Below are 18,739 nucleotides of genomic sequence, written 5' to 3' on the forward strand. Positions count from 1 at the left end.
TGACTTCCAGACTTAATAAATTCCATATTATTGGTTACCCGGACAAAAGCAGTTTTCAGTGTAGTGGGACAAGCAGAACCTAGTGAGATAATTCTGAAGAGAATGGGAGCAAGTATTACAACACATTGGAGATGGGATCGAGGTGCTGTTAACTAGTGGAGAGATTCTTTAAAAACAGGAGATATTATGTATGTTTATTTACTGATGAAGGGGATCTAGTCGAAAGGGAAACATTGATTATATAAAAGACAAAGGAGAGAAATGTTTGAATGTCAGCCTTGAGTAACGAAAAGTAGTTCCCATCCGGTATACAAGATAAAAGACGGACTTTAGATAGGACTATGGAGAATTCATTCAAATATTAGAGGAGGACAGAGTATATGGTGACTAATCAGTCACAGATGTGGTCATGGGAGGTTGTAGAAGTTATCTTCTGATTGCTTCTATTTTCTCACCAATTTAGGCAGTAAAGTATAGGCTGGGATGTTATAATAACAACCTCCTTATTTCCTGTATCTCAGCAGTTTAACACAGCAACGGTTTATTTCTCTCTCATGCTAAGTGTCCATTGTAGATCAGCTAGAGGATGCTGCTTGCTCTAACCTCATTTAGGGAGCTAGGAGGCTTTCTTTGCTCTCTTTTGCCAAGATTGTAAAAAAAGAAAAGTGGCACTCTGGTTCTTAAAGCCTGTCTCTGGAAGTGATATATGACCTTTCGTCTACATATCATCAGCAAAATAAGTAACATTGTCACATCTAACTTCAAAGGGGGCCTGTGGACTGCAATCTTGCTAGGCCTCTGGGAAGAAAGGAGGCTAGAATATTTATGAACAGAGGAGGAGGCATTTGAGGTTTAAGGAGTGATATAGTTTGGCTCTGTGACCCCACCCAAATATCCCGTCAAACTGTAATCCTCAAAGTTGGAGGAGGGTCCTGGTGGTGCGTCCGGAATTGGTGGGTTCTTGGTCTCGCTGACTTCAAGAATGAAACCACGGACCCTCACGGAGAGTGTTACAGCTGGTAAAGACAGCGCATCTGGAGTTGTTCCTTCCTTCTGTCCAGAGTTGTTTGTCCCCCCCCAGTGGGTTCGTGGTCTTGCTGGCTTCAGGAGTGAAGCTGCAGACCTTCACAGTGAGTGTTACAGCTCATAACGGCGGACCCAAAGAGTAAGCAGCATCAAGATTTATTGCAAAGAGAAAAAGAACACAGCTTCCACAACCTGGAAACGGACCCAAGCAGCTTGCCACTGCTAGATCAGGCAGCCTGCTTTTATTCCCTTATCTAGCCCCGCCCACATCCTGCTGATTGGTCCATTTTACAGAGAGCTGATTGGCCCATTTTACAGAGAGCTGATTGGTCCGCTTTGATAGGGTGCTGATTGGTGCATTTACAATCCTTTAGTTAGATGCAAAAGTTCTCCAAGTCCCTACCAGATTAGCTAGACACAGAGAGCTGATTGGTGCATTTACAAACCTTTAGCTAGACACAGAGTGCTGATTGGTGAATTTACAATCCTTTAGCTAGACACAGAGTGCTGATTGGTGCGTTTACAATCCTTTAGCTAGACGCAAAAGTTCTCCAAGTCCTCACCCGACCCAGAAGCCCAGCCAGCTTTACCTCTCAATGGCACTTGCCATAGGACTTTGCATCACCTAGGCTGGGCACTCTGGTAGCCCAGAGGGAGCTTGTCCCCTGATCAAGCCCAGCAGGCACCAGCTGGCCACAAAGGGTGCAGGGCCCACCGAGCCCGTGCCCACCCAGAACCCACGCTGGCCCGTGAGTGCACGTGCAGCCCCAGCTCCCACCCGCGCCTCTCCCTCCACACCTCCCTGCCAGCAGAGGGAGCCAGCTCCGGCCTCAGCCAGCCCCAGAGAGGGGCCCCCGCAGCATAGTGGTGGGCTGAAGGACGCCTCAAGTGTGGCCAGAACAGACACCGAGGCCGAGGAGGCACTGAGAGTGAGCGAGGGCTGCTAGCATGTTGTCACCTCTCAATCCCCCCTCTAAACGGGACACCCCAACTACTGTTGGGAATTTGGCAGATGACCGCCCTAGCTATTTCCTGCTGGACAGGGGCGATGAAAGGTCCCTGCAGTTGTAGTGTCCTCCAGTTGGGAGCTCTCCAGGCCAGTGAAAGTACCAGTGGGTCGGTCCAGGGGTCCTCGGTAGAAGTTGTTAGTTGAACTCATTTGGGCTTCCATTTATAAGACCATCTGTAGCTTGATGGCCTCGATTCTAGAGGAAACAAATTTAACAAGGAGGTTAAAAATACAGCGTCCAAAGGCAAGCAACAGCAAGATGGCTGCCACAGGACCTAGAAAGGGGAGAAGCCATGTTGCCCAACTCCAGAGGTGGGTATAAGAATTTGAAAGGCGCTGCCTGATTCCAGAAGCCTTTTCCTGTAAATGCCGGGCGGCATCTCATACTATCCCTCACTGGTTAGTGTAAAAACAACACTCTTCCCCTAAGAAGGTTCAGAGTCCTCCTTTCTCAGCAGTGAGGAGGTCTAGGCCTTGGTGGTTTTGGAGAGTCACTGCTGCCAAAGAGTCTATTTGGGATTGTAGAGTAAGGATAGATTTCTTTATCTCTTGCAAACTGTCTGAGAAAGAAAGTGTGTGGTAGTAGGATAACACTTGTTACACTGTTAACTTTTAGCAAACTTTACTTTTGTTGAAAACCTTGTAAGTTTGGGATTTTAATTATTCTTTGCTATTAATAAGAGCTCGTTCAGTTCATATTAACTTAAAATTGGTATATATGGCTCTTTCCTGATTCTGTAAGTACTTTAAAGTTTGGCTGAGTGCAAACAGCTCGCTCGTTTGAGCAAACTAATTATTAGGCAATTTTCCTAATTCTGCTTCTACAAGAGTGTCCTTATCACTTACTAAATACCCATTGTGTCTTTTTCCTTAATCCCCTGGGAGGAACCATCTATAGTCCTGTCCTGAAGGGAGTTCCTCCTTTGTCTGGTTGGACATTCAGATTTAGATCCCATTAGGAAACCTGCTGGGTTAAGGATTTTTGATAGGAAGGCTACGGGTTGCCAGTGGCCTCAGTGCTTTCAGGCTACGCCCTTGTTTACACTGAAAACAAGGTGGTATTGGAGTGTTTTAAGGTTACAGAGAAGGCCTTCAATTATCAATTATAGGTTTTAACTGTACCCTGGCTTTTAAAGGAATAGGGTACACTGTTTTTTCTTTACTACTTCCATCTCTCTTTCTCTTTGACTTCTTCATTTCTCTCTTTCCGACTCCCTCTTTATCTCTCTCCTCCTCTCTTTTTTACTGACTCCCTCTTTGTCTCTCTTTCTCTCTTTCTGACTCCCTCTTTTTATTTCTCTGTTTCTTCCTCTCTCTCTCTCTTTCTCTGACTTTCCATCTCATTCCTGTCTGCTGCCTCTGCCAGTTGCTCATGCTGCTGTTCTCCCTTTCTCTTTCCCATTTTGATGTCTTTGGCAGTGTAATACTGCCACTTCCTTGGGTTTTTGCACTGCGTGCAATAATTCCATAATTTCCTTGTAGTAGTTAATGGGGGTTCCCCCAGAAGTTAGGAACTCCTTTTATTTCCATATTGCAGCACGGGCATGTAGGATTAGATAAGCATACTTGCTATTTGTATACACATTTATTCTTTTTCCTTTTCCCAGTTCTAAGGCTCAGGTAAGTGCCACTAGTTCTGCTAACCAGGCACTGGTCCCTGGGGGAAGAGGCTTACTTTCAAGTACAGTTATATCACTAACTATGGCATAACCTGCCCTTCGTGTCCCATTCTCCACAAATGAACTTCCATCGGTATATAAGTTAGGGTCAGGATTAGCTAAGGGGACTTCTAAGAGATCATCTTGGGTAGCATAAGTCTGGACTATAATTTGGTGGCAGTCATGCTCGATTGGTTCCCCATCCTCTGGGAGAAAAGTGGCAGGGTTGAGGGCCACATATGTACGCATTTGAAGCACCAGTCTCTCAAGGAGTAGCGCCTGGTATCTAAGTAGGCGGTTGTCTGATAACCATAAACTTCCTTTGGTACCTAGCATGCCATTTACATCATGAGTAGTCCAGACAGAGAGATGCTTTCCTTGTATTGTTTTGATAGCCTGTGACACTAAGACGGCCACCGCTGCAACTACCCATAAACAGTGAGGCCAGCCTTTTGCTACTACCTCAATTTCCTTACTTAGGTATGCCACTGGTTGTGGGGTTGTCCCACGAGTCTGAGTAAGGACTCCAAGAGCTATCCTTGCTCTCTCTCTGACTTATAAAGAGAAGTTTTGTCCTGTGGGAAGGCTTAAAGCTGGAGCTTGTACTAGGGCCTGCTTTAAGATTTTGAAGGCTGTTTCTGCCTCTGGTTCCCACTCTACTAGATGAGTATTTGCCCCTGGGTTTCCTTGATTAGAGTATAGAGGGACCTGGCTATCTCACTGTACCTGGGGATCCATAGTTGGCAAAAGCCGGTGATTCTAAGGAACTCCCACAACTGTTTTAATGTCTTAGGGTGAGGACAAGCCAGTACAGGCTGTATTCGTTCCTCGCTGAGGGCCCTGGTCCCTCTGGCTAAGATTAGGCCTAGATATTTGACCTGCTGTAAGCAAAGTTGGGCCTTCGACCTAGATGCCTTGTACCCTTGATTAGCTAGAAAGTTCAAAAGATCTAGAGTAGCCTGCTGGCATGAGGCTTCCAAACCGGTAGCCAAAAGTAAATCATCCACATACTGAAGGACCAGAGTGCCTGGACTTGAGAAGTGGCCTAGATCTTGGGTCAGTGCCTTACCAAACAGGTGAGAGCTATCCCTAAACCCCTGGGGCAAGACCGTCCACATAAGTTGGGATGTGTGGTCTGTGGGATCCTCAAAGGCAAAGAGAAACTGGGAGTCAGAGTGCAGGGGAATACAGAAGAAGGCATACTTGAGGTCCAGAACAGTGAACCATTCTGCTTCCTCTGGTATTTGAGAGAGCAGGGTATAGGGGATGGGTACAACTGGATATAGAGGAATTACCGTCTCATTGATGAATCTAAGATCTTGCAGTAGACTCCACTGACCATTTGGTTTTTGTACTCCTAGAATTGGGGTGTTGCAGGGAGTGCTGCATTTTCTTACTAAACCTTGAGCTTTTAAATGTTTAACAATATCCTGTAAACCTTTATGAACTTCAGGTCTTAAGGGATATTGCCTTTGATAAGGAAAAGTGGTGGGGTCTTTTAGCCTGATTTGGACTGGGTGGGCATTTTTTGCCCTACCAAATTGTCCTTCCAATGCCCAGACTTCAGGGTTGATTCCCTCTGCAAGTAGGGGGACAATGAATGGGTAACTTGTTCCCCATATTCATGTAGATAATAGCTCCAGCTTTGGCTAATATGTGTCTCCCTAATAAGGGTATGGGACTTTCAGGCATAACAAGAAAGGCATGTGAAAAGAGTAAAGTCTCCCAATTACAACTGAGGAGGTGGGGGAAATACCAGGTTACAGGCTGTCCCAGGATTCCTTAGATGGTAACAAACCTTGAGGACAGTTGTTTGGGACAAGAGATTAACACTCAGAAGGCTGCACCAGTATCCAGGAGGAAGTCAATTTCCTGGCCCTCAATGGTTAAGCATACCCGTGGCTCAGTGAGGGGGATGACATGAGCTGGCGCTTGCCCCAGGCACCCTCAGTCCTGTTTTTGGATCATCTGTTTGGGGGCTTCTGAACCAGAGAAACTTTGTCCTCTGGAGCAGTGGCACCTTCCAGCGATTGCCTTGGCATAGTGGACATGGATGAGGGGGTGGCTTGTTTCTCATTGGACAATCTTTTTTAAAGTGTCCTAGTAAACCACACTGATAACAACCCCTACCAGGTGATTGGCCTGCTCCATTTTCTGTTCTTTCTGAACTACCAAGGATTTTTTGTCAGAGGGACATGACTAAGGCTGTGGCCTTTCTCTGATCTCGCTTTTAATTTTGGACCTGTTCCTCTTGGTCCCTATTATAGAACACCGAGGTTGCCAGGTTTAATAATGCCTCCAGATTTTGTTCAGGGCCCAGGGCTTGCTTTTGGAGCTTTCTCCTGATATCTTTGGCTGATTGGGTAATAAACTTATCTTTTAGAATCAATTGACCCTTGAGTGATTCGGGTGACAGGGAGTATATTTTCTTAAGGCCTCCCGTAGCTGCTCAAGGAGGGCAGAAGGATTTTCTTCCTTTCCCTGAGTTATGGTGGACATCATTGAATAATTCATAGGCTTTTTCCTAATTCTCCTTAGTCCTTCTAGAACATAGGTCAACAGATGTTTATGACTGCAGTCCCCATTATTGGAGTCAAGGCCCCAGTGGGGATCCATAATGGGGATGGCTTGCTGACCGGTGGGGAATTTGGCCCTTTCTTCGGCTGTCATTCTATCATTTACTTGACTAAGATACCAAGTATTTCCAAACTCTCGGGCTGCAGCTAAAGCTGCATTCTTTTCATTAAAGGCCAGGGTTTGATCTAACAGTAGCATGACATCTCTCCAAGCGAGGCTGAAGGTTTGCCCTAGACCCTGTAGGACATCTATGTATGAATCACAATCATCTGAAAACTTCCCCAGGTCTGCCTTGCTCTGCTTTAAATCAGAGAGGGAGAAAGGGACATGTACCTGGGTTGGGCTAAATTCCCCTCCCCCTACAGCTTGAAGGGCACATAACGGATAGCCTGGGCAGAGGTTTCGTGGTTCTTTGGAGATTTCTTTGCTTATTTCCTTTGAGGCAGGGGAGATTAGAGGAAGATTATCATTAATAGGAAGGGGAGCTATATGGAGGCTAGGATATGGGGGTAAGCTGAGAGGTCCTTCTATGGGATGTAAATTGCAAGCTTTGCATAGTTGTGTATTCTCCTTCAATGAAAAGAAAGCTTGGACATAAGGTATTTCACTCCATTTGCCTTCCCTCTTACAGAAAAGGTCAAGCTGCAGGATAGTATTGTAATTTGTACTTCCTTCAGGTGGCCATTTTTCCCCATCAGAGAGAGAATATTGGGGACAGGCCATAGGCAGAAAAAAATGAGCCGCCTCTTTTTCAGGGTTTGCAGGTCAAATTGGTCTTAATGGCTTAGGATGCATTTCAAGGGTGAGCACGTTGATGCTAGAGTGTTTCCCATCTGAAACACAAAACTTCCTGCGGTTTTGGTTTGTTTTCTTTCTCCCCCTGCCCAAGAACCCACAATGGTCCCTGGACCCTGCTGATCAGAATAGTTGCGCTCACCAAAGCAGCAGCAACCCCTGCCCAAGAACCTGCAATGGTCCCTGGACCCTGCTGATCGGAATAGTTGAGCTCATTGATGCAGCAGCAGCAACACTAGTTTTCCTTCCAGACCACAAGGAAGACCAAGGAAAGTCGGATTTAGTGGCCCTTACCGACACAGTCTCGAAAACCTGCACCCTTGCCTGTCCTAGACCACAAGGAGGACCAAGAAAAATTGGATTTAGTGGCCCTTACTGACACATTCTCGAAAACCTGTTAGAGTCCTAAGCATTCTCCTGTTAGTATTGGAACCTTACCCGTGTCCTGTAAAGATGTTAGGCCCCAAAAACGAAGTGGAGGGCCATACCCTGAGGGAGGGAAGGGATCTCCAGAGTTGGAAGAGTGACGCCTTTTGTCCACACTTATAGGAATAGGAAGGATAAAATTTCTGAGGCTTCCCATATTCTAGCTTCAGGAATAGCTTTTGTTAGCCCTGCTTGTCTGAGGAGGGATCCTAAAACTCCAGATAGTCCCCCCTATGACGGGGCTTTGGGAAAAATTATGTCTTTCTGATTGGCGAGCCCGGGTGCCTAAAGAAGGTAGCAAAGTCCTGGAGTTTATACTAGAAATCATTCTTACAGGAGAAACTAGAAAAGCACCAGAGACGGAGTGGTTTTTAGAACCAGGACTAGCCTCAGAGAAGAGAGGTGAGAAGAAGTTTGTCTGGCAGGCATTAGGACCCAGGAGGCAAAGGTCAGGGTAGATAGAATAGAATAGAGCCTCCCTTGGCCAACATGCCTTTGAGAGTTCCGCTCATGGCCGCACGATCAACCAACTTGCTGTTGGGACCCTGGAGTTGAACGGCTTTCCTCTCTGTTGACCCTTGGCTCAGCCCAGAAATACAGGAAAAGCAAAAGCCGGTTCCAGGCAAACCAATGATCCCAACTCCAAAGAGTCGGGGGTTGTTAGAGAGCCCTTTCCCAGACAGCCCGACACCTGTGTCTTTAGTCCAGTGACCGCACTAGTCGCTTTTAACTGGCTGACACATGCCCGGTATTTAGCCACCGAATTCTAAGGAAAAATAGGACAGAATAGCAAGCACAAGGGGTCCGATGGTACTCACTGTTTGGCGATAGGCGATAGTCTCACCGCTTGGCAATAGGTGATAGTCCATTCGTGGTCACCAAAATGTGTACAGAATTGGTGGGTTATTGGTCTTGCTGACTTCAAGAATGAAGCCGCAGACCCTCGCGGTGAGTGTTACATTCTTAAAGATGGTGTGACCAGAGTGTGTTCCTTCAGATGTTCAGAAGCGTCCGGAGTTTCTTCCTTCCAGTGGGTTCGTGGTCTCTCTGGCTTCAGGAGTGAAGCTGCAGATCTCCTCGGTGAGTGTTACAGCTCTTAAAGGTGGCACATCTGGAGTCATTCGTCCCTCCTGTCCGGAGTTGTTCCTCCCTGCTAGTGGGTTCGTGGTCTCGCTGGTTTCAGGAGTGAAGCTGCAGACCTTTGCAGTGAGTGTCACAGCTCATAAAGGCAGCATGGACCCAAAGAGTGAGCAGCATTGAGAGATTTATTGTGAACAGCAAAGAACAAACCTTCCACAACTTGGAAGGGGACTGCAGCTGCTGGATCAGGCAGCCTACTTTTACTCCCTTATCTGACCCCACCCACATCCTGCTGATTGGTCCATTTTACAGAGAGCTGATTGGTCCATTTTGACAGGGTGCTGATTGGTGCATTTACAGTCCTTTAGCTAGACACAGAGTGCTGATTGGTGCATTTACAGTCCTTTAGCTAGACACAAAAGTTCTCCAAGTCCCCACCCAACCCAGAAGCCCAGCTGGCTTCACCTCTCAAGGGCACTTGCCACAGGACTTTGCAGCACCTAGCCCAGGCATTAGGGTAGCCCAGAGGGAGCTTGTCCCCGATCAAGCCCAGCAGGCACCAGCTGGCCACAAAAAGTGCAGGGCTTGCCAAGCCCACGCCCACCCGGAACCCACGCCAGCCCATGAGCGCTGTTCAGCCCGGGCTCCCACCCGCGCCTCTCCCTCCACACCTTCCTGCCGGTAGAGGGAGCCGGCTCCAGCCTCGGCCAGCCCCAGAGAGGGGCCCCCACAGCGCAGTGGTGGGCTGAAGGGCTCCTCAAGCGTGACTAGAGTGGAGGCGGAGGCTGAGGAGGCACCGAGAGCAAGCAAGTGCTGTTAACATGTAGTCACTTCTCAGTGGGAGGTGATTGGATCATGGTGGCAGACTTCCCCCTTGCTGTTCTTGTGAAAGTGAGTGAATTCTCATGAGATCTGGTTAATGGAGTGTAGCACTTTCCCCCTTTGCTCTCTTTCTCTTCTCCTCCACCAGGTGAAGACAATGCCTGCTTCCCCTTCACCTTCTACCATGATTGTAGGTTTCTGCATCCATGCTTCCTGTACAACCAATGAAATCTCTTTTGTTTATAAATTACCTAGTCTCAGGTAGTTCTTTATGGCAATGCAAGAATGGACTAATACAAGGAGAAAAAAGGCATGGAATCGGTTTTTTGAAGACTGGTTCAGCAACAACATTAAATATGACTAAGAACCGAATAAATGCCAAGGATATTGGGGCTTGTATTAAACGTGGTTAGGATAATGACCTGGAAGCCATTTTTATGATAGTAAGTGGTGCTAAATAAAGGAAATACCAAGCCAGGTATGGTTTGTGCCTTTATCCCAGCTACTCGGGAGGTTTAGATGGGAGGATCACTTGATGCCAGGAGTTTGAAACTGCAGTGAGTTATGATCACTCCAGCTTGGGAAACAGAACCTGTCTCTAAAAAATTAAAAATTAAAAAATGGAAAGATAAAAGATAAAAAAAGAAGGATCAAGAATCAGAAGCAAAGTCAGACAGTCCACTGGAGGAACACAAAAGCAATGACCAAAAAGATCCAGGAGGATAAGGAAGATGAGGATGTTGGATTTGCAGAAGGATGTAATAAGGGGCTTTCTAGAGATTGCTGCCATGAAGCAATGGGGCTGCAAGCTAACTGGTGAATGTGCAGTGTAACCCTTCTGGTTCCTTGTAAGCAGCCTTGTCTTCTTTTGCCAACAATGCGTTGATTTGCTTTGAGCTCCTCCTGATTCATGCAGGCTTGATTTAGTCTCCATGGGTATTTCTGTCTGTATTTGCAACTTTCTTTGCGAAATACATGTGAGTTATCTTAACTTTGTGTAGAGAGCTGTAAAGAATTTCTCCAGTTTCCTAATTGATCAGAAGTTGGAAGACGTCAAGTTGCTGAAAAATTATAAATTGAGTATAAGTAGTTTTTGAGGGACATTCTTTAAAGATGATATGAATTTTTGGAGGGGACATTACTATCTAAAAATAAATTGTTATTGCGAAAACTCAAAATGCAGTGCCAACTTCTTGCTTTTGTAAACTGCATATGTACATCAGGGTTTGTAACATGATTTACTCCTACTATATCATTAAAGACACCAAGATGTTTGACTCTAGTAGGTAGACTAGTAGCCTCTTAAGGATATCTGTGGTAATTTTTCCAGAACTTGTAAATATTTCTATATTACATGGCAAAGGAGAATGGTAGCAAATGGAATTAACTTTGCTAATCAGCTGAACTTAAAATAGGGAGATTATCCTGGATTATCCCAATGAGTGAGATGTAATCTCAAGGGTTCTTAAAGGTGGAAAAGGGAAGAAGAAGAGTGAATGCCAAAGAGATGTGATGGAATAAAGACTCAACTGACCATTGCTGGCTTTGAAGATGGAAGGGGCCATAAGCCAAGGAATGCAGGCAGACTCTAAAGCTGAAAAAGACAGGAAAATTAGATTGTCCCTTAGAGCTTCCAGGAGGGATTGCAGTGTGGCCTGCCCCTCGATTTTAGTTTAATGAGGCACATTTTGACCTCCAGAGCTGTAAGATAATAAGTTTGTGCTAAGTTTATGGTAATTTGTTACAATAGTAATAGGAAACTAATATAGTGGATAATCATATTGAATGTCCTGAATCCCTTTTTACCAAATACCCTTCCTTTCCTTTTCTGCTGAGAAAGGGAAATTGGCAAGCCTGTTTCTATTTCACAAAACCAAAGACATATTTCAATGATGTGTGGGTCAAGCATCTTCCTCTAGCATTCGGTTAGAGGAAATAAGAATCAATTTATTTCCACAGAAGGTGGTTCCACTTTAAAGCAGTGAGCAAGGAAGGAGATTTGGCACAATGTACTTGAGTCAATTGAAAGGAAAGATGTTTGAAATTAGAAAACTCTCATTAGAGGGATTCTTTACTTGGACCCATATACACTTTAGGGGAACCTGTGGATACCCTGAAATTGTCTACAAACGGTGTTGCTTATGAGAATTTTTTTGTTTAGAAGATTCTTAAAGTGGTCTGTTGCCAGAACAGGGGCAAAATCTGCCACTATTGGGAAAGCTGCTATGTATCTGTGATGTAGCACACAAAACTCTGGACTCAGAGTGATAATAATCAAAGGTACAGCTGATTGAGCCTCTGTTAGTGTGAAGCATTGTTACATCTCTCATCTTGTTTTATTCTCTCAGTATCACTCCAAGGTGTTAATGATTCCACATTTCAGATGAGGAAACTGAGGTGCACCAAAGCTGAAGAATTGGCCTCAGTTTTCAGAGCCAGGAAACGGTGCAAGAACTGAAGCTCTAGCCTGTCTCCTTCCAAATCTTTCTTTTTGTGACACTTGGTACTCCCCAGTGGCTATTAGTACCCACTTCTTAATGTTGTGGAAATTCAATGAAATTACATGTCTGAAATGGATTTTGTAAATTTATTTATGTGAAGAATTGGGCAAGAAAATAGGTAGAGGTAGATGGATCTGAGAAATTTTGTCAGAAAACATTCATAAGTACTTTCTGAGAGATGACTAAAGAGTAGAGATCAAGTCTCACCAAAAATCCAAGTTCTGTTTTTTTTCCTTTAAGCAAGGAAGAAGTGCTGCACCGGCCTGCTGCATCTTCCTTGATAAAAACGGTTGAATATGGTTTACATCAGTTATTCTCGACCCAGGTTCCTTTTATCCAAAAGGGACGTTTGGCAATATTGGAATACATTTTTGGTTGTCGCAGAAATGGGGCAGAGAAAGGGAGGAGCAAATAAGAGGCAGAGGCCAGGGCTGCTGTTAAAATTCTTGCAGAGTACATGACAACCTTCTGCAACAAAGAATTATCCAGCACAAAACACCAATAATGCTAAGATTAGGAGACTGCACTCTATATGTTTAAAAATAAAATGCTTAAAATTACATTCCTTACATCATCAATGAATTATAATCAGGAGAAAATTGATGCTATGTTTATATTAAAATGAAAGAGTTATAAGGTAAACAAATAAGTTTCACATAGTATCTCCTCTTTTAATTAGTGTAGAAAAGCTCTCGAGCTTACCCCTGACAGAGACTGGAAAGATGAGAGGAATTAGAGGATGGCTTTGATCATTTATGTAACTAGGTTATAGTAGAGAAATTCAGCTCAAAGAAGATAAGTGTAGGATATTAAGTCTGGGAGCACAGGAACATTACAAAAGGAATGTTTGTTCAAGGGAAAGAGATTGGGCTTTGTTCTATTTTGCCACTTTCTTGCCTGTGGCAAAGTATTGCAGCACAGCAAAAAAAAAAAAAAAAGGTCAAAGGGTGCATACTACTTTCCCCATAAAATCAGACGTTCACTAAAGAGCCAACGGAGGTCTTTCTGTTCAAAGGAGCAGCAGCAGAGTGAACCAAGTCTCTGGTGGCTGAGAGTGATGGTGAAGACTTTGCTCTACAAAAGACGGGGCTTCCTTCCAGTTAACTTGAAGCTAAGCAAGGACAGTTTGGCCTTCAGGCTCGAAACCAATCACCATTAACAGATGTGTTAGAGCCACCTCTGGACACATCTGATTTACAGAGTGGAGAGGTTCTGCATATATAAAGACAGCGTTACTGTTTTATCTTGTTTTAATTCTCTGAGTCCATAATCTCTTACACCAGTGTTTTAGTGAGCCTTCAGAGCTTCTCCATGGATGACCATCTTCAAAGACTACAGATTTTCATAATCGTATAACAGGCTTTAGCTACCCTACAACCCCATTTTTATTCTATGGGATAGACTGGAACTTTTATCTTTACAGAGTGACCAAAGCTACAGTTTGACTCTGCTTATCTGCATGCATCATAAGGAATAAGGCAGGGTTTCAGGTGAATTTCACAGAGGACTTTGAGGTCTGCCACTGCCTCTGGCAGCTGTTATGTGATGAATCTCAGATGTCTTAGACCTGGTGGCATAATCCTTCTCCAAACAGAGAAAAAGAAATGAAACAATGGTATACACTCAGTAGTAGCATTTTCCTGTTATACAAAGGAATATAGTTAACTCCTCAAAAACAGCAGCAAAGTTAAGTAATACACCGAATGAGTTACATGAAACGAGAACTAGGAAACATTTCTGAAAATATTCAGTTTCCAATCATTTGGAATATTTCTTCTTCTAACCAAAGGAAATGCTGTTGTTGTTGTTGTTCTAGTGCATTTCTAAATATTAAAGAGTAGATATACATTTTGCAGCAAAACCTTAGTTATCCTAGAGGCCAAAATTCCAGTGATATCATGCATCTGGGATGGCATAGAAACCAGAAAATTAAAGGGGGGGAAGAGTTAAAAGTATGTCTAACAGAAAAAAAAATCTAGAGCATCCAGCAGTAAAACCATCGAACCAAAACAGGATTTGAATTTTGCCCAAATGACACTTGGCACTTAGTGGTCCCTTGGTTTGATGTCCAGAAAAGATAAAGCCGCTGAAATGTTATAAGAGTCATAAAAGTCAAACCATGTCAGCATGCAAGCCAAGAAGTGTAGATGTGTGGTGGAAAAGAGAAGAAAATAAGGAAGGGGAATGGCAAACAACAAAGGCAACAAGTGGGGAATATTGCAAGTAACAGATTTTGACACAAGGAAAAAAATTAAATAAAAGGGCAGCTACTAAAATGGCAATGTTTGCTGCACTAAAAGTACAGGACAGTTGGGCACTCTCATTGAAGGGACAGGAGTTGTAGGAGTGGCCAAGAGTTTCAGGGAGCGAGTACAAGAAGTATTTATATGACAATGATAATATCTTTCTTTACACAACACCTATTGTGCCAGGCCCTTTGCTGGGATCTCTACCTTATCATTTGAATCCATACAACCCTGCAGAATGCATTATCTGCTTTCCACAGGTATGGAAACAGCATAGAAAGGTTAAATAACTTGCCCAATGTTCCACATCTGTGTCAGGACTTAAACTTTGTTAACATCATGGATTACATATTTTCCAGTACCTGCATGGTCTCCTGGATTTTCCAAAATTGAAATGTGGAGATTCTGGCAATCATTAGGGTCTTCTGTGTGGGGATAACACTTCAATTGGAGAGGAGCTATGCTAGAATGTTACACTGTCATGTAAATACTGGGTGAATCTGAGGTGGCTGTCTTGCCAAGGAATCATATTTTAGAGCTTGCAAGGTAATACTGAGCAGAAATGTTATTCTATATAAAGTGCATGTCAAGAAATATGTGTGTCTTTGGTTCATCCTAATTGAAAAGACAATTTTCTTAGCTTATATGTTAGGCAAAGTTGCATTTTTGATGACTGCCCTTGTCATTTCAAACTGGGACTTGACTTTAGAAAGTGGAAATACCAAATGACAAACCATAAAGTTGTAGAATTCTCTCACTTTTTGGAACTGCATTTCTGATTTCATAGAGGATTTCTCAAGCAGTTTTATCATGATGGTGATACTAGACAGAAAGATTCTTAAGGGTAGACACTGTGTCTGATCCATCTTTTATCTCCAGAACCTAGAACCCAGTATGGCCTCCTCTAGACATGGTGATAAGAAAATTATGGTGATGGTGGTGGATTTAGAAAGGAGACACATTTCAGGGACAGAATCACCTTGTCCAAAGGCAAGGAAGTGTGCACCATCAGGTGTTTGTAGAGCATCACAAATCAGGAGCTCAAAAATGTTCATTTAGCTGGGCCCAGTGGCTCATACCTGTAATCCCAGCACTTTGGGAGGCCAAGGTGGGTGGATCACCTGAGGTCAGGAGTTTGATACCAGCCTGGTCAACATGGTAAAAACGTGTCTCTACTAAAAATACAAAAAATTAGCCAGACATGGTGGCAGGTGCTTGTAATCCCAGCTACTTGGGAGGCTGAGGCAGGATAATTGCTTGAACCCGGGAACCAGAGGTTGCAGTGAGCTGAGATCACACCATTGGACTCCATCCTGGGCAACAGAGTGAGACTCTGTCTCAAAAAAAAGAAAAAGTTCATTTAATGAATAAAACCAATATATTTGGGAGATGTTTCCCAAGTTCCATAAAAATAGATGCTGCTGGTCCAAGGGTTGTGACTTTTCTTTTCTTTTTAAGATGGAGTTTTGCTCTTGTTGCCCAGGCTGGAGTGCAATGGCGCAATCTTGGCTCACCACAACCTCCACCTCCCAGGTTCAAGCGATTCTCCTGCCTCAGCTTTCCAAGTAGCTGGGATTACAGGCATGCACCATCACACCAGCTAATTTTGTATTTTTAGTAGAGATGGGGTTTCTCCATGTTGGTCAGGCTGGTCTCAAACTCCCGATCTCAGGTGATCCGCCCACCTCCACCTCCCAAAGTGTTGGGATTACAGGCATGAGCCACCGTGCTCGGCCGGGTTGTGACATTTCTATAAAGCAAGCATATTCAGGATTGTGACACACCTGTCCCTCTCTTATCCCATGTCCAGGTGAGGCTAGGGTGGCAGGGAGTTGGGGAGAAACCATGTTACACTGCCAGAGATAATTCTTCCTTGTCTCTAAGGCCAGGGCACATTTATTGCCAGAGCCACAGCTGAACAACATCTGTTCTCTTCTAACTTTCTGTTTCTCCCCATTCTCTTCATTTGAGCTTTTAAACTGCCTTTAAAACAGGAGCCACAATGGCCCTGTATGTGCCTTCAGCTGTTTCTAATTCTCTCCCAGGCCCACTCTCTCCCAATAAATGACACATTGTAGAAGGTGTTTTATAGCCTGACTTGTTAATAGAGCCAGACCATTCTGTTACCAAACCAAACATGGCAATCAAGGTTAAAACACAAAATCACCAAAAGCTGAGTGAGATAAACATAGAACTGTTTGTCATCTATAAAAGAAGGAGCTAGACCATCTAATTTAAAAAATGCTTCTAATTCTAAAATTCTAACCTTTAAAACAAGATTCCCTCACAGTTGAAGCACACACGGCTTTATACTTGGGCTATTGGAGTTTTTTCCCTATTGGTGGGCTTAGTTTCCCTCCATAGATTCTACTATAAAGAAGTGAATGAATAATACAAGGATAGTTAAATCTGCTCATTTTCTCTTTCCTAGGGATTTAGGACTGAATCAGATAATGTCTGTAGAGCACTTTAGGACTCCTCATTCAACACCATTGAGTGTAAAAGATAATTGTCAGCAAGTAGCTTCAGAAGCCACCATCAGATAAAACATTTTTCCTTATGCTTTCATAATTAATGATAAGCATTCCCCACCACCCACCCTTCCGGCCTTTTCAGACTGGGGAAAGAGAATTCTGAATGGTGATCAAGGCCACATTTTAACTTGCAAATGTCAAGAAGAATCTCATCATTCTTTGTTATTTTTGATTGATTAATATATTAGTTAATTGCTGACGAGTTGCTAATGAGCTAATTTATATGCACAGAGAGGATCTAACTATGACATAGGAGTAGCATGCAAAGTTGCAAAGCGCTGCTAAACAGATCATGGGTGCTGGCCATGGCACCTCTCAGGGCAGGTTAGAGAGAAGAGTGTGGAAACGTTGTGCCTATCTTCCCACCTACTCAATAAAGACAAGAGGGAAAACACATGGAGGCTCCTTTGGTCGTGAACGCCTCAGGGCTAATTAGCCACCTGTAGTATTACAAGACGACCACTAAGTGGCACCATCTCATTAGTGTTCTCTTTTATCAGGCTCAAGAAACCTGCTGGGCCTTCTCTTCTGGACCACGGAATACATTTATTGTTCTGTGTTGGCTGATTTGGGTTTAGCAAAAGGGATCTGCTTTCAACATGCCCCTCCGTTTTTTTTTTTTCTCCTTTCCCATGTTTTTCTTGGGAATCTGAGCCAATACTTAGGCATATGCATAGAGATGAAGGCCATCGTACTGGCAATAACCATAATAGACAACTTAAAGACGACGAATACTGATAGTGAGCTTTTTAATTTGTTTGTAGAGATGAGTTCCCACTATGTTTTCCAGGCTGGTCTCAAATTCCTGGCCGCCAGCGATCATCCTGCCTCAGCCTACCGAAGTCCTGGGATTACAGGCATGAGCCACTGCGCGTGGCCTTTTTTTTCTGCAACAATCCCCGAAAGCCTGATTTTTTTTTATATTTGTAAAAAATAGTGAGCTTTAATTGAAGGCTTTTGTTTATATACTGGGGGCTTTCCAGATATTATTTCCCAAACTCATCAGCACTCTGTAAGGTTGCCTACATTTTGTGAGCAAAAAAGCTGAGATTCAGAGAATTAAAGCAAACTTTTCAAAGATACCCAACGAGAGTGGAAGTGAGACAAAACAGGAGTCCAAGCTTACGCCGTGTCAGAGCATTAATGATCTTTAAATCATTCATGTGACATAAATATTAGGTATAGTGAGAAAAGAGAAAAAGCCTAACCCTTTGTGAAGTTCAAAATCAGAAAAGGGAAAATAGAGTAAATGAACCAAATTGTTTGTAATACAAAAACAAAATGAGTTATGTATGAAATCCATCAAGTTTATAAAGGGTCTGAAATTATTGAGGACACTTATTAGGTACATGCCTCCAGTCCAGGAGACATCCTGAACCAAATCTTCTCTTGAAGTAGAATTTTTCTGAAAGGGACAGAGCTCTGAAGATGCGAGTGAGGAAGTTAGAATAAAAAATATATATTCTCAGGTTTAGCCCTCAAACTCTTGAATCTTTAGAGAAGATGATTTTGTTTCATGACACATTAATTTGTTCTATGTTATTTGAGGTGACATCTTAGCTCTGTAAATAAGTAAAGGAGATCTAAGTAAATGTTTCAAGGGATAACAGGTCAAACTCTCCTAGATTGATTATCCCCCAGAACCATAGGAAAAGCAAGAGCCAGGAATCTCATAATGTGAAGACAAACTAACATTGATGTGTTATGGGCTTGACCTCCCACTTCGTGTCTTGCATGCATCACTGTACTTATAACAACCCAACAAGGTATCTAGAATACTACATTCATATTCCATCAGGATGTTGAACTTAGGCAAGTTCAGCACTCACCAGAGGTCACACAGCTAGTGAGTGGTGAAGCTGGGATTCCATCCAAATTGGCAGGTCAAAGAGCTTGGCTTTTAACCTTTAAATACACCGCCTCCACTTGGCATGCTACATGGTGGTGAGCAAATGCTCTGGTCATTGTAATACTAACTTAAACTTGATTTATATTTCAAAGAAGTTTCAAGTACATTATTGAATTTGATGCTAAGAACAATCCAATGAGAAAGGCAGTTTAGATT

This window comes from Macaca nemestrina, chromosome 5 (genome assembly GCF_043159975.1).
Source record: "Macaca nemestrina isolate mMacNem1 chromosome 5, mMacNem.hap1, whole genome shotgun sequence".
Classification (NCBI taxonomy): Eukaryota; Metazoa; Chordata; class Mammalia; order Primates; family Cercopithecidae; genus Macaca; species Macaca nemestrina.